The following is a 15,470-nucleotide window of genomic DNA, read 5'->3' as shown; positions in this document are numbered from 1 at the left end:
ATCAAGACTTTAATCATTTTACTGAGATAAATAGGTCCCAATTTGCAAATCATTTAAGTGCCACTTAATTTCATTTTAAATGGATCCTTCTGAAATTTGTTCAGGTAAAGTGTCTTCTTTTTCTTAAAGTTTCAAACACCTTTCTTTTCCTAAATATTAGTAGTTGTCCTATTTCTAAATATGGATAGGGATTGAATTGCAGCCAGAAATGACAGTTCTACGTTAGAAAAAAAAAAGCATACAATCCTTTAAATTGCCACACAATTTAAGTACATGTTAAATTTGTCAGAAGCATTGTCACATGTGTATTTTGTCTGCTCACAAGTCTTATGCTATTGGAAAGAGATCTTGGGTCTGAGGGGACAGATTCTTCAAGGCCCAAGGGCTTAAAAATCATACTAATAGTTCTGCACCCCAGTAATCTCTCCTCCAGGAGGTTCTAGTAAAACCGATTTAAACAGGAGTACTCATAGGCTGTTACTGGTAGTCTCTGGGACTTCATAAAAGTCATATTTGATAATTATTGTAGGTGAACTCTGTAAACGTGAATATATTCAGTTGCTTAAGTAGTTCCCGAGGTCCAAGGTGACCGGAGGCATAGATACAAAAACTGACAAATGTGGAAGTATTAAAGCCATGACCACATCTCTCTTCTTCTTTTCCTCTTTCAGGCAAAAATTCCATCAAAACACAAGGAGGACACAGGAACAAGCCTTAGAGATAGTAACAGTAGCTATCATTTATTAAGCATCCACCATATAAAAGACACTGAAAGTACTTTATCTATAAGGCTTTCCCTTCTCCCCCCAGCAAACCTGTAAGTTACAACTCTTTTCGACCCCATGGACTGTAGCCCACCAGGCTCCTCATCCATGGACTTCTCCAAGCAAGAATACTGGAGTGGGTAGCCATTCCCTCTCCAGAAGGCCTTCCCTGACCCAGAGACCAAACCTGCATCTCCTGCATTGCCTGCAGCATCTTTACTGTCTGAGCCACCAGAGAGGCCTGCAAGATGCACATCTGCACTTTAATGAGGAGGAAAACAAGGCTCAGATTGACAGGGTTACCTGCCCAAGGTGGCTCAGCAAGTGATGGAGAAAAAGATTTGAATTCCTGTCTGGCGACCTTCGTCCAGTATGTTATTTTTTTTTTTTCATTTTGCCACCCAAATATGCCAAACCATCTGAATTGCTCCTGTCAAAGGCCCTAACAAGGCAGTTCTATTCCCCACCCCTCCTCCAACATAGCTATGATGGATGTCAAAGGTACAATGAGGAAACTGTATTTGGATCTGAGGAAAAGTGGACACAGTCAAAGCCTGTGAATTCTCACATGCTAAATATTTAATTTGTTGTTGTACAGTTGCTCAGTTGTGTCTGACTCTTTTGCAACCCCATGGACTATAGCTCACCAGGATCCTCTGTCCATGGAATTCTCCAGGTAAGAACACTGGAGTGGGTTGCTATTTCTTTCTCCAGGGGCTCCTCCTGACCCAGGGATCAAACCTGTGTCGCTTGCATTGGCACACAGATTCTTTACCACTGAGCCACCTGGGAAGTCCATTAATATTTAATAGAAAGAGAAAAGAAAAGGACACAGAAGTGGATGGCTCTGGTGTCCCAAGAGCAGGCTCAGACAGCGTTTGTCTCTCTGCTGTGGGAAATGGTGTAATTCAGTGGGAATATTTGAGAATCATCCTTGAAGTGGTATTTATTTCATTATACTATTAACGTACAGGAGCACTACTCACAGAGCTAATTTTTGATCTGAAATGGCTACCTCGAGACCAGAGATGGGCTGACGAAGAGATTCCTAGGTGATTACAGAAAAGTGGCCCCATAATTAGGAACAACTTCATGTAGCAGCCCCTTTTCATGCTGTGCCAATTTTAAGCATTCTTTTAAAAACAATTATAAAGTACAATGTGAAAAATACATGGAGGGGGTAGAAAAGCTTTGATTATACTCCTGCTGCTGCTAAGTCGCTTCAGTCGTGTCCGACTCTGTGCGACCCCATAGACGGCAGACCATCAGGCTCCCCATCCCTGGGATTCTCCAGGCAAGAACACTGGAGTGGGTTGCCATTTCCTTCTCCAATTCATGAAAGTGAAAAGTGAAAGTGAAGTTGCTCAGTCGTGCCTGACTCTTCAAGACCCCATGGACTGCAGCCTACCAGGCTCCTCCGTCCATGGGATTTTCCAGGCAAGGGTACTAGAGTGGGGTGCCATTGCCTTCTCCACTGATTATACTGCTGCTGCTAAGTCACTTCAGTCATGTCCGAATCTGTGCAACCCCATAGATGGCCTCCCACCAGGCTCCCCTGTTCCTGGGATTCTCCAGGCAAGAACACTGGAGTGGGTTGCCATTTCCTTTTCCAATGCATGAAAGTGAAGTTGTTCAGTCGTGTCCGACTCTTAGCAATCCCATGGACTGCAGCCTGCCAGGCTCCTCTGTCCATGGGATTTTTCAGGCAAGAGTACTGGAGTGGGGTGCGATTGCCTTCTCCATTGATTATACTAAATGTAGGTAAATAGAGGGCATTCAATGTAATTTCCTCCTCACCTGAGTATCTTCTCCCTTTTTTCTTTATTCAAGAACCACAATTCTTTTTCTTGCCTATTTCTGGTCATTGTGGATCTCAAATTCATTCAATAAACACTCACTAGAGAAGCTATCATGAGGCTGGTGGAAGGTTTTGGTGCCGAGGATATATAGCTGAATAAAATTGCAGGCTTCCCTGGTGGCTCAGACAGTAAAGAATCTGCCTGCATGCAGGAGACCCAGGTTTGAGTCCTGGATTGAGAAGATCCCCTGGAGAAGGAGATAGAAACCCACTCCAGTATTCTTGCCTGAAAATCCCATGGACAGAGGAGCCTGTACAGTCCATGGAGTCACAAAAGAGTCAGACACAACTTATTGACAAAGCAACAAGGAAAGGGTTATTTACGTGAAAACACTCACTGTTTATGGGACAAAAACAGTGCATCTTGTTTTCTAAATGTTTCCCACTTGTAGGTTTGGTTCTTTCAATTAATTATGACAAAAGCCTACACTGGCCGAGGAGGCAATGGAAATAAAGGAACGGCCCACTATAAAGTCACACACCTTCTCAGTCTTCCTTCTGTTTTCAGTTTTGATGAGGGGTGGGTGCCAAATATTCTGACTGTAAGAACATCATCAGTACAAGAGTGATGGTGAGGAAACACAGGCATTCGACCTTGGTGAGGGAGCTGTAGGGACTGGGAGGACTGTGGCCAGCTCCCGAGCATGTGCCTCAGCCAAAGGCAGGAGCAGCTACTCAGACCTAGCTCATTGCTGCTGTGCAGAAACATGAGTCCAGATTTGGTCCAGATCTTTGATTTTAAAGTTAAGGCCACAATATTTGCTCATATTTAAAGTTCTCTAATTTTAATTATTTGCTTAGATTAAGAAAACAACAACAACAACAACAACAAAACCCCCACTGCATATGTCAAGTAAGTAATCTTTGCAGTGTTTGAACTCCTGAGCTAGTGATTTTGTTTTATAGGTAATAGCTGACCCCCTCTTACTCCTTCTCTCACCAGTTTTCAACCTAAAAATCTAGCCCAATGCTAATCATCAGTAGATTCTCGATGGAGACTGGAAGATGGATTCAGCTTTCTCTAGCATCAGCAGAGTTTCAGCTGTTGGCTTTGGTTTCTCCAGTGGTCCTGCCAGCTAAGAATAAAGACAATGAAGTGGCTTACTTTCCTTCCTTGAATTAGAAGTATAGCCAGCCAGCCTCAACATTGTCTTGTCAGATCTCAGGTATGTTAATTTTGAAGTCACAAAACATTTAAATTTAAAACATAAGGAGGGATTGAGGTCCAACAGGACTGTGCTTAGGATGGATCTGTTGAATGGTAACAAAATAGTGAAACAGAGCAGGACCCTTTGGTCCAAACTCCCCTCCCCAATGTCCTCCACCTGTCTTTTGTCTGTACAAACATTTTAGCCAAAGGATAAGTTTAATTAAAGAAATGAGAAAATACAGAAACAAAGGAAAACAATCAAACAAGACAAAACAATAGTAGTTTAGTCAGTAAGCAAAGTTAAAGGCCTTTAGTTCTTTCTCAAGGGCTATAGATAATATCCTGAGCCATATGATACAGCCATATCCGAGCTGTCTTTTAGATACTGAAACCCCTATTTGGTGGAAGAAGTTAACTGCACGATGACTAGACTCTAGCCATGGCATAAACTGGCTTCAAAAAATGGGAACAAACTGACCCTGGAACTGAAGACTGACTGTACATAAAACAATCAAGATTGTGCTTATAAGACCACCCCATGACCAATTTCAAAATGCCTGTCAGAGCTGCCTGTGTTGATTCTGCATGTAGCCCCCTCCCTCTGCCTATAAATGCTTTAGCCCACCGATGGTCTGTGGGGGTGGGGAAGTGGGATGGAGTTGGCCTATGGACAGGAGTCTGCCAAAGCCGTCCCCCTCATCCTCTGTAGGCTGCTGCTGCTGCTAAGTCGCTTCAGTTGTGTCCGACTCTGCGTGACCCCATAGACGGCAGCCTAACAGGCTCCCCCGTCCCTGGGATTCTCCAGGCAAGAACACTGGAGTGGGTTGCCATTTCCTTCTCCAATTCATGAAAGTGAAAAGTGAAAGTGAAGTCGATCAGTTGTGCCTGACTCTTAGTGACCCCATGGACTGCAGCCCACCAGGCTCTTCCGTTCATGGGGTTTTCCAGGCAAGAGTACTGGAGTGGGGTGCCATTGCCTTCTCCAGTAGGCTGCTGGTCTCCAAAATAAAGCAAACTACCCTTTCCTCCAGGCTTGCTTCTTTATTGGCTTTAGAGGAGTGAGCAGCTGGACTTCCATTTCGGTAACAATAGCGCACATCCATTGGTAACAAATGTATGCGAAGGTGCTTTGAAACTAATCATGGTAATAACAGTATTCAATTAAGTGCCCCTGATAGTGCAAAGATTTAAGGCCGGAGGAGAAGGCGATGACAGAGTACGAGATGGTTGGATGGTATCACCTCACTGAATCAATGGACCTGAGTTTGATTAGGCTCCGGGAGATGGAGGACAGAAGCCTGACATGCTACAGTCCACGGGGTCACAAATAGTGGGGCACAAATGAGCGACTGAACAACAACAGCAACAACAATTAAGTGCCTGCTCTGCACAGACACTTGGCTAAGCACACTGCATGGATTATCTGTTTTCATTCTCCCATCAGTATTATGGCGTAAGGTATCACTGTTCTCTCCGTTTACAAGCAATCAGCCAGAGAAAGGAACTTGTTTAATGTTATGGAGCAATACCTGGTGGGATCTGGATTTGGACCCAGGCAGTCTGCCTGCAGAGTCCAAGCTCTTAACCTATCCTGGAAAAGAACTTCACATATATCAGCCCATATTACCTTTAAGGGGAGCATGTGAAATAAGAATCACACAACAACTGTGATAGTATTAATAAGAAACCTAGTAAAGATTCCTGATGAAGACTGCGTGGGTTCCACATAACACTGTCATTTCCTTTGTAGAGTGTGCTTCATAGAAATTACCATAAAATTAATATACTACACTTGCCACCTATAGGTGGCAACAGTTGTACAGTTCACTTTTTGGTGGGGCTTTTCACTGTACTTGGGAACAAAAGTTGGGCTAAAAAGGGTGAGAATATATCTTCAAGTTTAAAATAAATAGTTCTGCTTATTCCTAAATATTTTCCTGTCCTTTGTGCAATGACATTATTAACAATAATTCAAGCACAAAGTAGATAGTGTCATATTCTCCAGAAATCCCTTGGTAATTATCCCTTAACTAATTTGATTCCTTTTAGTCAATAATCAATCAATCAAATCAATCTACTAGGTGAATAATCATGTGGGCCTGATTCTCAGAGAGAGTTTCATAGAAGAGGGGGCTCTTGGAATGCTTTTGAAATATAGTAAGTAAGAAGGCAATGGCACCCCACTCCAGCACTCTTGCCTGGAAAATCCCATGGACGGAGGAGCCTGGTAGGCTGCAGTTCATGGGGTCGCTAAAAAGTCGGATATGACTGAGCGACTTCACTTTCACCTTTCACTTTCATGCATTGGAGAAGGAAATGGCAACCCACTCCAGTGTTCTTGCCTGGAGAGTCCCAGGGACGGTGGAGCCTGGTGGGCTGCCGTCTATGGGATCGCACAGAGTTGGACGTGACTGAAGCGACTTAGCAGCAGCAGCAAGTAAGAAGGAGGGCATTCCAAGAAGTTTCCATTTCATGTGCCGCTACCACATCTGTAGATATTCCATAGTCTCTCTTGGGTCTAGTAGTTGCCCAGATAGTCTTGTCTCTTGCCTTTTTAGATTCTGTAATGGACGGAATCACTTAAACACAGAAACATAGAGCTATGCCTATCCGAGGGGGTTCAAAGAATTCCATGGACAGAGGGGTTGCAAACAGTCAAACACAATTGAATGATGAGCACTACCGTGGGCTATAAATAATGAGCAGCTTTTATTTCCAAAGAGCTTTCCCATCTATGATCTCACTTTGCTCTTACATCAGCCTGGAAAGGGAGGGAGGCTGGTGTCAGCTGTATTTTACACGGAGTATTTACGGAAACTGTGGTTCATAAAAATTCAAATACAGGTGAAATTAGACCTGGAAACTTGGTTTCCTGATTTTCAAAATGGAAACACGTATCATTTCCCCCCCACCCCCACCAGTCAGCAATAATCATGAAGTAGAGAGTCTGCCTAAAACCAACAACCTGAATATAAGGAAGAATAAAATAGAAGGTGATATGTCCCCTTTTCATAAGGAAAAGATGGGGAGAATATATAAGGTGATGCAGAAAAGCTCAAGTGATAAACTGGAATAAATATATGTATGATGAGATCAGCTTCAGAGAGAGACATGTTATCTGTGTACAGTCAGAAACTCAGCCCACAGCCAAGGAGAAATAAGTAGCAAATTCATGAAATAGCACAATGGATTAGTGTTCTATGATGGAGGCTACTGTTTTATTATTTCAAGTAAGTTTCCATCTGTTGATTATATATTGAAAATACTGGTTAGTATGTCTACTGTGAAGTGTCAGGAGGAGATTCAGCTCTACTTGTGAAATTCAAGCACAGCATCATTCCTCAGCTGGATACTAATATTTGCCAAGAGAACTAGAGCTTTTAGAACAAATTAAACAGTACCTTTCTCAACAGATTTCTTATTTCTCTATTGCCATAACGATTCACTGACAATCAGTTCAACAAGACATATGGTAAGAAAATAATGGCTACATATATAAAGTGTTTTTACAATGTGTGTTACTATGTGTCAGGTACTGGGTTGACTGCAGTGCATGAATTATCTCATTTAATTCTTATACTGACCCTATGAGACAGTACTATTTTCATCCGCTTTAAACACATGGGGAAACAGAGAGTAGAGAGGTTGAAATATTTAGCCACATACACATGACTAATAAAATAGGGAGTCAGGACTCAAGCAGGAAAAGCCCGACCACAGATCTTGGGTGGGTTCTGTGTGGAACTTGGGTTACCACACAAGAACTTGGGTGTTTAGAAACCAGTGTTCATATCCTGGCATTGTACTAACTAGCTGTGTGGCCCCGTTGAACCTTAGTTTCTTTAAAAAATTTTAAAGGATCTTCCCATTCTATAAAACTTAAAGACTAAAGTATTCTTAATTATGCATCTTCTATGCATCCATTATTGGAATTTCAGGTAATACAATAAATAATTCTCTTCCCTACCTGTAATTCTGAATGAACTGAAGAAAGAGACCAAAAAAAAAAAAGGCTGATGTAAGGCAAAAATATCAGTTTTATTATTGAGAAAGCCTCTAAGGAGAATGAGGTTTTATCTTTAGAGAAGTGAGTTTCTTAGCAGTGGCCCTAGAAGTAGATGGGCTTAGTAACTGATAGCCCTGGGTTGGGGGCAAGTGACTTCTAAAACCTACAACATGAAGGGAACAGATTAGAACGTGTGCTTCTAACAGCCAGCATGACTTGAGAGGAAGGATGCAGAGAGCAGGAGATGGACTTAAGTTTTCCCTGTTTCCTTCCTAAACTTGCTATTTTTTTTTTTTATTGAAGTATAGTTAATTTACAATGTGGTATTAATTTCAAGTGAATGGCAAAGTGATATATATATATATATATATATATATATATATATATATAAAATATCTGTTCTTTTTCAGATTCTTTTCTCATATAGGTTATTACAGACTATTGAGTAGAGTTCCCCAGGCTATATATCCTGGTTGTTTATCTATTTTATGAGGAGGGCATGGCAACTCACTTCAGTATTCTTGCCTGAAGAATCCCATTGACAGAGGAGCCTGGCAGGCTACAGTCCATAGGGTTGCAAAGAGTCAGACACAACTGAAGCGACTTAGCAAAAAAAAAAGCAAAAACATTTTATATATAGAAGTGTGCATCTGTTAATTTGTTATTTAAACAAACTATTCCTCCTTCTCCTGAGGAGAAGTGAATGAACAGAGGTTAGAGACATTAGAAATGTTATCCTAGAGAACTCCTTCCACATGGAAAGAAACATGTCCCCAAAGTTGGGAAGAAGTGTCACCCCCATGGCACCACCATCACCCCACATTTCTCATTATGTGTGATGATGAAGATTTTAACTAAAGAATCATATGTGTGCTGGGGCCAAGAAGATGAAAAATTTGGAGACTGCAGAGAGTTGGTTTGGGCAGAGAGCATTTTCCACGGGTGAAGCAGTAGGAGGGAGGTGATCTAGCAGATGTGATGAACAGGTGATGGATCAAACAGAGGAGATGGGCTGGCTAATCCTGAGCTTCGAGTTGAAGTGGAAGCTGTGATTTCCTCTATCCCTTTCCTGATGAGCAAATCTTGGGCACTAGGAAGATGATTATGTGCTACATTCCTGTGGGAATGGGGAGGAGGTATTTTAATACTGGGTCTCTTAGTTGAAGGTTTGTGCACATTCAAAGTCTCTGTTAAGTGGTGTTTGCTGGGGGCAGGCCAACCTCAAGGGAAACCTTGCAGCTCAAGTCATTTTTCTCAGAGGCACAGTTAATCTCTTCTTTAATACCACCTCTTACTGTATTCCTGGTGGAGCTGCTTTCTGAATGAGAGGTAAAAATAGACAGTGACCTTTGGTGAACACAGAAGACCCTCCAGACTCTTCTTGAGAGTTGTGGTGTCGACCCGGTTAACCTGGTCAAACTCCAACTTGGATAATTACTTTCTCTCGGAATTCAGTTCCCTCTGTTACCTCAACCGGACACATTACTCTTCACTTGCCCTTCTGAAAAATTAATGTGCCGGATCAGTATTTGAGAACCATTCTCTTCACCCACCCATACACCAGGAGATATGATTCAGCACTTGGGGGCACTCTGTTTCCTTACTGGGGTCCTGGAGAGTCTTCCGTATCTCCAGGGCAAACTGGTTTTATTAGGGGAAAGAGTAATTTTCAGCTGAGATGTGCTTTTATGAGTATAGTATTAACTGTATCACTGTTCTTTATCATGATCAATGACTTCTAGTGACCTCTGTTAGAACCCCTGAACTCAGAGAGGAAAAATGAGCTTACTTTTTTGGGGGGAAAAAAAAGGCAAGCAGAGAGAAGTGCAGTAGGAAGCTTAGGGTTGTTAGAAAATAATATATCTTGTGGAAAAGAAAAGAACTCAGCTTGGAGATAAACAGTGGCTGCCAAGGACTTTTAGAGACCAAATCAAATGGATGGAAGGAAAGTGAAGTTATTTCATCAAAGAGATGGAAAATGTTCCCATACATGGAAAATGGGGAAGAAAAGGTCCCTCGGTGGGAAGAGAAAAAAAGGAACATAGAGAAAATGACAAACTTTGTCTATGGCAGAGAAAGGCATCTGGGAAAAGGAAAAGCATATAATCACAAGTTTGGGCAAAATGATTATATCAACATGCAAAGGACACATTCGTGATTTCTCTAACATTAGTGCCCTGACTTGAAATGCCCATTTGAAACCTTGTATTTTTTGATTTTTGTTTTCTAGGAGGTGGGTGGATCCACAAATTTAATTTAAAATACAGTTTAATCACCTGAATTAATAGATCAGATTTGATGATCACTATTGGTCAGTTTCTCCAAAAGTGAAATTTGCCCTGTTTCATAGTGACATCTTGAGAGTTGGGAAATGAGCCAGCTCATTGATAGCCGTTTGTATAATTAACTAAACAGAACATGCTTAGCCATGTTGTTAGATTTATTTTTCTTCTTCCAGGACAATACTATTAACTAAAATGTTTATTTAGGAATGAGCATTGAGCAGGATCTGGGTTGGAACTTCTGAGTCTGTTTAACTTAGTGTCAGGTTAATGATTCCAGCCGATGAGAGAGAGGGCATCAAACCTCTGGCCTTTCATTTATAGGCACCATTATGGATAAAAATAAATTTATATGCTACTCACTTGCCTTAAAAGATTGATTAGACTTTTTTCTCTGACTAACCTTTCCATCATTTTATGTCTTAAACAGTATACCTACTTGTCCAGTGAGCTGGGCCATGACTGGCGTAGATGACAGTGTATTTGTAGAGTAAAGAGCCCACGGACTTTGTCAGAGGGAAATACAGCATGAAGGCACCGGTTGTGTATTCCAGAAGAATGACGCTATGTTTTCACCTTGGAGTAATAGAGTTTGAGCTACTCTTTCAAGACAAAAAAAACCCAAAAAACAAAAAACATTTTTTTTGGGGGGAGGGTGGGAATCAGAGGAGCATTAAAAAAGGTTATACTATTTTTTTTTCATGGATGTTCTCTTTCCAAAGAAACATCTCCAAAACCACCATCATCACAGACATCATAAAAATATACCTGAAAGTGTTAAGTTTTTATTATGAAGTATTGGAAGGACTGATGCTGAAGCTCAAGAGCCACCTGATGCAAAGAGCTGACTCATTGGAAAAGACCCTGATGCTGGGAAAGATTGAGGGCAGGAGGAGAAGGGGGCAACAGAGGATGAGATGGTTGGATGGCATCACCAATTCAATGGACATGAACTTGGGCAAACTCCGGGAGATAGTGAGGGACAGGGGAGCCAGTCGTGTGGCGTCTGTGGGGTCACAAAGAGTCGGAGACAACTTGGCGACTGAACAATAACAAAAATGCTGAGGGTTAAAACCAGGGAAAAACATTCTGCATTTTGCATTACTCATTAGTCTACAAATAATTAGGCAACCTGGAGTTATTTCTAACACAAGTTTGTAGACCATCTGGGAGTCATAGTGCACTGTGACACACAATCTATTTAGGTGGTTTGCAATAGCCATGGAATCCAGTGAGACTGAGCACTAAGGGTCACCCAGAGACACACTGATATTTGTGGATGGAAGAGTGTTACCTTTACTCAGGTTTAAGGTATTCATCCCCCAGTGCAATTTATATTTCAGTTCTAGGGCTCATCAGTCTTTGCTTTAGATAAAGCTATTTCCCAAGGATATTTGACATATTGAATCCTGAGTGTCAGAGCAACTCAGAATCAGTACCAATTTACTGATCCTTTTTCTCAAGAGAAGATTTCTTGATGGGAATTGTTCTAAAGACTTAGAAACATTAAGCTGTATATTGTGTTGCACACAATTGTAAGATGCTCTGATTCCTCATTACCCAGTAAGCACCAGGGGTTCTAGAATGGAAGGATGTGCTAGGTGGGAGAATGCCAGTGGGAATCCACATTTGTTCTAGGTTCCATCCTTTGCTCTGCCACAACAACTCTGGACCTGGATTTACTAAGTATTTAAGTAGGGATTATGCTGCTCCTGCAACATCATTTATTCATTCAAGAGATATTTGTTGAGCACCCTTCATGTACTGGGTAGTACTAAATACTGGAGATATTGGAGGTGCATGAAACAAAGTTACTGTTCACGTGGAATGAGCACGCTAAAGATTTTTTAATACGATGTCAACAGAGAACAAAACTTCAGATATATTAGGAGATGAATCCCTGAGAACTGTTCAACTAGGCTATCCAGCCTAATATTTGGTCTTAAGCGCTTCCCTGGCTCAGATGGTAAAGAATCTGCCTGCAATGTGGGAGACCCAGGTTTGATCCCTGGGTCAGGAGGATCCCCTGGAGAAGGAAATGGCAACCTATTCCAGTATTCCTGCCTGGAGAATTCCATGGACAGAGGAGCCTGGAAGGCTACCGTCCATGGGATTGCAAAGAGTTGGACATAACTGAGTAACACTGATTTTGTCTGATAATGGCATTTAGAACACAAATATCCTGACAAACTCAAAGTTCTGACTGTATCCCTTTACCCTAATCCTAATTTTTAAATAATTCCTTAACTTGCTTATCTTCTTTTGATCTTTTTCCATTTTTAGTCTTTAGGATCATTCAAGCCAATGTTTTCCATAGGTTAACTAATAACTATTTACATTCACCTTTTTTAATCTTTCTGGGTCTAGTTATCTCCTAAATTTAACAAGCTTAAGTTGGATTTTTTTCTCTTTTTCTCTAATTCCATATCATTTTTAATACTAACTACATTTTATAACTTGATCCTTTCCTCTCTTTTTAATTCATATCTGCTGGTTTTGTTTCTACAATACCTCGTCCACAGGGGTCTTTCTATGAATTCCTGGCCTAAGTGGCCAAATTACCCATTTCAATCCTGAACTTATATTCATTCTATTATATAGTTTCTTTTCATATCCACGTCCTGCTTCTAAATTAGATGACCCACTTCTGGAGGCCAGGCATTAAATTTGGTTCTTCTTTCTTCTTCAGATTCTGACTCAATATCTTACATGTTGGAGTTGCTATTGATTGCGTATCAATGAACAAAGTCACTATCAGGTCTATTTTCAATACATAATTCCACTTCGGAGCTCATAGACGTGTCTGAGTTTTCATAATGTCTACTTTTCCATGATGAAGAGGCATGTAAAATAAGATCATTGCTGATGTTCATCTGGGCTGTGAAAGCCACACTGCTTTCCAGTCCCGGACACACTGGCAGAAGCGCTGTTGTTGTCTAGTCACTAAATCACGTCCGACTCTTTTGTGACCTCACTGACTGTAGCCCATCAGGGTCCTCTGTCCATGAAATTTTCCAGGCAAGAATACTGGAGTGGATTGCCATTTCCTTCTCCAGGGGATCTACCTGACTCAGGGATCAAATCCGAGTCTCCTACCCTGGCAGGCGAGTTCTTTACCACTGAATCTCATGGTTTCTGGGATTCCAGGATAGCCTCATAAAAACCAGGATGGCCCTTAGATTAATGGATGTCTGACTACCATCTGCTTCGGCAAAAGCAATTTCCCTTCTCTGGCAAGAGCAGAGACCAGTGGACTCACATCCCTTGGCCATCCCCATCGGGCAGCTCTGCTGAGCGTCCTGGGCCACCTTCTGTGCCTCCAGGTGGGCCTAGCCTGTGGCTGGGTGAAGAAGAAGCTGCCATTGCTTCCTGGAAATTCAGGAGCAAGAGCTGAGACAATAAGCTTGTATCTTGGGGTGCGATGTTATTGAAAATATCAGGCCTGTGATAAATGGCACCAACACTGACTCTACCCTTTTATTAAGTGTGTCCTTCAACCAGCAAGTGCAGTCTTTCCTGGCCTGAGCCAGTCCCAGAAAGCTGCTTAAATTCAGATTTCTATCTCCTGAAGACAGGGGAAGCTGGGTGATGTGTTTTGGTGCTTTTAAGTGAAAGTGTAAACAGGACAATGATGACATTCTTAGAGACATCAATAAGACTATCTGGGTGATAAACCCACACATATTACTGAGTGTGTGAAATCAAGAAATGAAACTGTAAGGAGATTAAATTGCAGCCAACTTTGGACAACATTCCAGCACCCTGCAGCATCCAGGTGCTTTTTTATTCTCTCCCTGCCACCAGTAATATATTCAATTGACAAACTGACGCTTGCTTTATAAAAGGGATTTTCTTCATGAACCACCTAGGCTGGCTTAACCTTACAAGGTTTACGTCACCGATCCACTACAATAAAAACAAACTTTATTTTTGTCTCACATGCCCAGGACAATGTAATGTTTAAATTAATGTAGAACTGAAAGGCGCCTTGCTCCCAGTGAAGTATGCCTGCCTACCACGACTGTGTAAACACAACTCGATTGCTATGAGAATTAAAGATGGATCAACAAAAATCAATAGTTAATTGTGTAACTCAGGGTCTTTCATTTCAGATCTAATCTGGAAAGAAGATCCAGGAGATGGCTGCTTTTGATTTTCTTAAAATATTATTTCAAGCCTTTCTGTCAGGCAAAGGAGCTCACAGGGTCTTTGCATCATTTCCATAAGTTATTCGGCTTATGAGTAGTCAAGGTCATATTGATCGCTTAGCTTCTCCAGTTTTCATGTTAAAAGTCAGTCTCTTTATCAGTCAAGCTGCCTCATTCTGGGTATCTGGCTGGCACTGATGCCAAACAAACTTTATTTCAAAAATAACCCAACACAATAGGTGTCTTTGTACCAGACATGTTGTATAAGTTGGGTTATAAAACACCTTTTGGTCTATTTGATTACACTATCCTTCACAGTTAAATAGCTACATAACCACTCCATTCCCCCATCAGCAAAATACACTGTGCTCTGAAGATGCACAATTTTGTGTGACACAGCAAGACGTGTAAGGTCGAGTTGAGCCCATATAGATGGGTATACTATCTGTTCTGACATTCCCAAAGGGACCAGAGGGAGGGGGAGCTGTTTGAATAGAATCTAAAAAACTTCTTCCAATCTCATTAGCTCAAACTGATGAGATGGGAAGGAGGGCAGGCAGGCCTCCTTTGCAAAGGGAATAGTACAATAGCATCCAGAAGACCATGGGGGTAACAGATGGACTGCCTTGACCCCAGTTATATTACAGCAGAGCTAAAAATGTAATGTTTGAACTTCTTTTCCCTTTAAAATGCAACCTAAGCCTTACTCTCTCTTACATGTTGTTAGAAGCCTTCATCCATTTTGGGGACTGAAGGCAAAATAATTCTTGAAATAATGAATCATTTTCCTTTTGCCAGCTTTTCCAGAAATCCCCTGATTATTTTTACTGTTGCAGACAATGACCTTCTCAAAGGAGGCCTATCAAACACTCAAGATAAATAATGAGAGGGTCTCTTTCTCCTGCCTCAAGGGAAAAAAAAAAAAAAAAAAAACCTGCAGAAAAGGAAAATGTTTGTGATAGCACTAAGATGTTTATTCTAGGATGGTCAGCAGTGTGCTTCAAGTGCACAGGAGCAGCATGTGTGTTTATGTGTGACTGGTGGCCTCCTTCAACAGGACTCTTGGGGCAGTGTCTTTGGAGAGACCTTGGGGGAGAAACACCCAAGCCCTTCACCCAGTAACACTGGAAACAAAACGTTCTGCTAATGACAGGCAGAGGAAGCTTTAACCTCTTGATCTGTGAGCAAGTTAACTAAAGAAAAGGAAGTTCTAGTTAATGCTGCCTCCCAACATTCTAGAAAACCATGGTTCTGATGTATTA

The 15,470-nt window shown here is 41.5% G+C and overlaps 1 protein-coding gene and 1 long non-coding RNA gene across 8 annotated transcripts in view; one reads left to right on the top strand and one right to left on the bottom strand.

Moving 5' to 3' along the window:
* The window catches only part of NCKAP5 (NCK associated protein 5), a 1,219,674-nt gene that overhangs the window by 1,668 nt on the left and 1,202,536 nt on the right, over window positions 1-15,470 (bottom strand). The gene's annotated exons all lie outside the window — the stretch shown is intronic.
* Window positions 932-10,680, top strand: LOC113905101. 2 transcript variants are annotated; one of them, XR_003514596.1, is made up of 3 exons: window positions 932-1,134; window positions 3,566-3,788; window positions 10,491-10,680. It is a non-coding gene; the product is annotated as an uncharacterized LOC113905101 (long non-coding RNA). The 2 variants fall into 2 exon arrangements; XR_003514597.1 differs by lacking the exon at window positions 932-1,134 and adding an exon at window positions 1,399-1,440.

This window comes from Bos indicus x Bos taurus, chromosome 2 (genome assembly GCF_003369695.1).
Source record: "Bos indicus x Bos taurus breed Angus x Brahman F1 hybrid chromosome 2, Bos_hybrid_MaternalHap_v2.0, whole genome shotgun sequence".
NCBI classification, from domain to species: Eukaryota; Metazoa; Chordata; class Mammalia; order Artiodactyla; family Bovidae; genus Bos; species Bos indicus x Bos taurus.
Note: the sequence above shows the minus strand (reverse complement) of the source record. Positions and strands in the feature narration are given on the sequence as shown.